The following is a 6007-nucleotide window of genomic DNA, read 5'->3' as shown; positions in this document are numbered from 1 at the left end:
GTAGTCGATATAAATAAGTGGGCACAATGGGTATAAGCCATATAAGGTCCCGTGACAAGCAAAATAGATATGAAATGACTCGCTAGCACTAGAATTCTGCAAAGAACAGTCCAAGGACACGTTCCCATTGCATTTAAGCACATCTTATATGACAAGGTTGAGCTGCAATTACGCACTGCCCCAGAAAGGCTATGTAACACTCAGTCCCAGGCTATGGTTGCATTTATGATCGACTTCATCACATTATCATAAATACTACTAGTAGTTTACGGCCCGTATTTTGAAATACTCTGCCCATATACCTTAGACGTATTTCCCCACCGACTCTCCCAGTGTTACGCATCGTTTTTGTTATGATTAAATACAAACATGTATCACGGCCCGTATTTTAAAATACACCTCATATACTCTCGTACATATTTCACCTTATTCCCCTATGATCGCTAATCGTTTTTCATTATTAAGTTAAATACGACTCGTATTTTGAACACGGTCGTATTTCGAAATATATTTCACAAAATGCCGCCACCGTGTATATAAATAAAGGGATTCGTTAATTTATGACTTATTCTCATTCCCATAAAACCCTAAGGATGAAAACCCTTTCTCCAAGTCTCCTAACATAAAGAATATCTTAATATTATTAATCAATCCTAGTATTAAACCAAAATATTCTTAATACTATCTTTGAACGAAATCATGTTTACAAAGTCATCCTTCCCCAAGGCGACTCAAGCTAGTTTTTTAAGTGTTTTTCTACAAAAAGTAAATCGTTTAATTACGTAAGGTTTAATTAAGGTATGTCTTTTGAAAAACCTTATTTTTAACGGCATTTACTCTTTTCAAAAGTTTTTACTAACAGAAAGCAGGCTTTCCTCATATTTTCAAACCCTAATTTATATCTTTATCATACTATGTGTTTTAAGGGCAAGCCCATATTAGACCTTAATTGTACTATACCCTTATTCAGCGTATACGTGATCCCAAATCGTTTTTCCTCTATAAGAGATGATTAATAAGAAAGGCTAATGGTCAAATGCAGGTTTTCATTAAACTACATACTGAACTTTGTTTGGTGTTGCTGGAAACATTTTCAAACCATCGCTAACGGATGGTACGACTACACCGAGATAATCGTGGATTTAGCTTCTATGCTATAATTCAAATTTCTTCCATGCGATGAATTTGATTGTTGTTTGGCCTAGCTACTCGGGAAGAAGTGGTAGCCATTATGGATCCTAGTGTGATAATGCCTAGCTATTCGGGAGAAAGTGGCCACTTCCGGTTCGCTACCCGGGGGTGTGATTATGCCTAGCTATTAGAGGGTGGGAAGGATAGCCACCGTGAATTTCATATTAGGTGTGGTGCGGCACGTGACAAGGGAACCTCTATGGTCACCCCTTCGATGCGCTTGATTCTTGGGCCTGTATTGGTATGTGTGATAATCTTATTTTCTCATGGAATTGTTATTGTTAATTATGATCAATTGAAAGGCATATTTGAAGTTGTACCTTGACAGGAGGCCTTGCAATCGGTTTTGATAATTTTTATTGAGACACACAAGTGGAATAACTATTTTTACATTGGTTTCACATGATTTTCGTGGATCGATTTCTTTTATGTATTATTGTACTTTCTATTTTCTTGTTACTTATTGTCCCCGAGGCACTCACCGAGTACGAAGTACTCTGCATACCATTGTTGTTTTGATGGTATGTTAACAACGGAGAAAGAGGTTCTTGATCTCCGTTTAGACGGGACTTGTTGTTGCTGCTGATTTGGTGAGCCCACACATTCATTCGTGGGATACCCTATTTATTTATTTATTTATTTATTTATTTATTTATTTATTCATTATATTAGTTTTTCGGGCTGGGTCCCGATGAGTCAGACCATTAATCCTTTTATCTTAGAAGCTCCATGGTTTACATTCTTGTGGGTAGTTGTTGAGTTATTGATTAACTCTCGGGCACGTTGTTACGTTTGACTAAGTATTTGATTAATAAAGACTTCCGCTGATTTAATTCATATATTCATGATCGGCACGTTGTTTTGACCATTATTTTATAAATTCTACATTGGAGGCGAATGTTGAACTTGGTGGGTTCAAGTGTTATTACTGCATCGTTTAGGTTCTTCCGATGTTGTTCATGACGTCGGATGCCGGTCAAGTCTAGGGTGGGTTTTGGGGCGTGACAAGTTAAATGGAACAAGGCAAAAGACATGTTCCATCACAGGGGCACGCAGAGATGTTCAGTCTATGGCATGAATAGATCCATGAATGGAACAAGGCATAAGACATGTTCCATTATAAGGGCACACAGAGATGTTGTTGTATGTCATGAATAGAACAATTGAACAAGGCAACAAAGGTGAGATAATGAAGAAGAGGAGAGATAAAGTGACTCAGACTCAGAAGACATGTTCACAAGGAAGAAATTGCTCAACTAAAGAGTTTGCTGACAAAGCATGTGAATCAGGTTAACAGAAAGGTCTGCAAAAATGTTCCATCACAGAGCAAGAACAAAATCAGAAGTTAAAGAGTGAGTCAAAGATTAAAGATATAATTTATTCTAGAAATGAATAAATGCATGTGAAGAAGACAAACACAGAAAGACGGATAATATATATGAAACGGGTACGTCAACACGTTCCGCCCAATATCTCGTTCAAATATCGCATATTGAACAAGGAAAGAGATTGGCTGAATAGGTACATGAATGTTCTATCTCAAACAATGCATAGATTCAAAGGCAGATGAACGTGGTGGATGAAACAGGTTTGTGGTACATGGACTTTGCGGGTCCCCCATGAGTCATGACTTTGAGGCATAACTCTTAACATGTACAGATTGGAGAGGTGGCCTGAGGGGCAATGCATTGCATTTATTCATTGACTGTCTTACTTGGCATTTTATACACTCTATCTGATCTTATTCCTGAATATGTTTCTTGATTGTTCTTGATTGCTTATTTGCTCTAATTGTTAAGTTCTTCCTATTTATATGTGTTATCTAATCGTTGTCAGCCTATGATGCCAACCAGTACTAGTGTTGTACTCATACTACTCTTTCCGCACTTTTATTGAGTGCAGAGTTTGAGCCAGGATCCAGCTCGCGACCTCGAGAGTAACCCGAGGCCCTTCTTCAGGAGATTTCATGGTGAGCCACTTACCGGATATTGCCGCCCCGGATTTCCCTCCATTGCCATCTATCTTTTTGATTCACAGACAACCTTTATCATTTAGACTCGTATTCAGTTTTTGGATGATGTAATGTATTAGTGCTCTTGTGCGAGTCCAGACTAGGTTTTGGGACGGTAGCTATTGTTACATCCGTACTTTTGCTATATATATATATATATATATATATATATATATATATATATATATATATATATATATATATATATATATATATATATCTACCGACTTGGAATAAATTCTTTTTTCTTCCGCATGTATTTCTTAAAATAATTTATTTAAAGGAAGGGTTTACCCACCAGGGGATAGTGTGGATGTCCTCATGACATATGATATGGGTCGTGACAAAGAGAAACTCTCAAATAATAATAATATTGTGTAATGAAAATAACAAAATCCACCCTTATATATTGGGGAAACTTATCCCAAGTAGCATGGGATTAGAATCTACTTTTATGAAAATAATTAAATATTAAAACCTAACTAGGTTTAAACTAGAAAAGCATGTAAAATAGTTGGCAAAGTTCTTCCCTAATAAAATAAGGAAAAAGGTTTACCAAAAGGTCACTTTGTGTGCGACTTTTTCCATCCAAATATGGGTTGGATTTAAGCCCAATTTAGGGCGGAAATTCCAGTCCCTTGTGGGCTTGATTTTGGGAGCCATGTGGGCCCCAATCTTCCTCCTCTTGGAGTTGGACTTGAATTATGAAATATGTGTAGTACTTACCCATTCTTCTCCACAATTCTTGGACTCGTTCTTGGGCTCTTATTCCATTATAAGTATCTTCTTAATTTCCAATTGAAGCCCAACAACCTTGCCTTGTATATATTTTGTGACCTTGACGATGGTCTTCTTTGAGTTTCTATAGTGTCATCCTTGCCCATGGAGCTATCAGAAAGTATGACACATAAATTGTACTCCCTTCGTCCCAATTTATATGAAGGTTGACCAGTTTTGGGAGTCAAACAGTTTTTTCTTTGACTCGATTTCAAACATAGATTCTTCGAGTATTTTATAATAAAATTTACATATTTGAAAACTACATAAAAAAATACTATAAGTCTGCATAATTAATAATTCACAATATACCAAAAGAGTTGAAGAAAATCATAGTCAAAGAAAGGACTGTTTGACTTCCCAAACTAATCAACTTTCATTACTACTATATATAAGGGCAAACTTAGGGACTTTTGTAGTCCTCACAAGAATTTTCAAAATTTTTAAAACTTTTTAATTAATTACTTTTAGGTCATAATCTTATTTATTTAAGTCAATTTTTCATTTTTTGTTTTTAAGGTCTACTTTTCAAAAGCTACCGAACCTCCTACCTCATTTTTCATGTTCTTTGGTTTTCTGTTTGGTGCTCGATATCCGCATTTGAGTCCAATTAATCCAGATAATTCGCACTATATCGCGCCCATTCGGGGGAAGCGCTCCCTCCAAAGATTTTTTCGATATCCATGTTCGAATCCCTAATCCCTAATTAAGAGAGGAGCAGCTTCATCCGCTGCGCAAGTTAAATTATGTATTTGTCTTAAAAGTTCATTAACTATGTATAGATTATTTATTTAGAACTAAATAACTTTAAAATTAGGATACATAACTTATAAATGTCAAATTCCTGCCCGCATTTGATTTGAAGTAAATAATTTCATCAAAATGGAAGTAAAATATTAAAGGAGTGTAATGAAAGTTTTGCTTTCATATATTGAAAATATACTTATATGAAATTTTATTATTACTAACGTAATTACCCACTTCTGGGACTACAATGGGTATATGGTTGTTGTTGTTGTTGTTGTACACTTGTACTAATACAAATTATATTTCTTTAATTAAAATATCTACTTTTATATTGAGCCTTTATGACGGCCTCACATAACTAAGCCCGGGCCTCACATAACTAGTATATATACACACACACATTATATATATGGTTTGGAGAATTGTTTGAACAATATTTTAAAAAATTGAAGTGTAAAATTACGAAAAAAAGTTTCTGCTAGTTTTAATTTGATAAATTTAAACTTTTACTATTATTTTAATTTAAAACTTAGCCAAAAACTTTAATTTTCTAAAATAAGTATTTTAGAATAAATACTTTTGATCTTTTATAAAGTTGACCAAACAAGCTATTGCTGTTGATGGAATTTTATGTAGCCAATTTTAAGTGTGTTTGGTATGAAGGAAAACATTTTCTAGAAAATGTGTTTAAATTTTTTGCATGTTTGGTTGGTTATATTGTTTTTGCTTTAGGAAAAGAGTGTCCTTAAAAATGAAGAAAATGACTTCCGTAATAAAAATAGAAAAATAAGTACTCCCCTACTACTCCCCTAACCCCCACCACCCCACTCCAGCACCTCATAGTATTTATCTAGATTGTATACAAATGCTTTTAGAATAATATTTTTTGCGTACGTACCAAACACAAGAAAATAAGTACAAAACCCACTTATTTTCATGAAAATTATTTTGTATGAAAACATTTGTCTTCATACCGAACACATCCCTAGTGGAACTATTGCTCCTCCCAATTTATGTGGCACTCTTTGCTTTTCGAAAGTCAATTTGACTAAACTTTGAAATTAAATTGAATTAGATTAACTCAATATTTTAAGAATTTTTATTTTAAAATTAAAATATATATATTTAAAACTACATGAAAATTATTATAAGTCACAACTTTTTGCATATTAATTTGGTAAAAAATACAATCTAAAATGTGGATCAATATTATACTGTTATCTCGGGAAGCGAAAAATAACAGACGGAGTGAGTCGTGGTAATAAAGTAATGCAAGGGAGA

The sequence above is a fragment of the Lycium ferocissimum genome, chromosome 10 (genome assembly GCF_029784015.1).
Source record: "Lycium ferocissimum isolate CSIRO_LF1 chromosome 10, AGI_CSIRO_Lferr_CH_V1, whole genome shotgun sequence".
NCBI lineage: Eukaryota > Viridiplantae > Streptophyta > Magnoliopsida > Solanales > Solanaceae > Lycium > Lycium ferocissimum.
The sequence above is the reverse complement of the archived record's forward strand: the minus strand, read 5'-3'. Positions refer to the sequence as shown.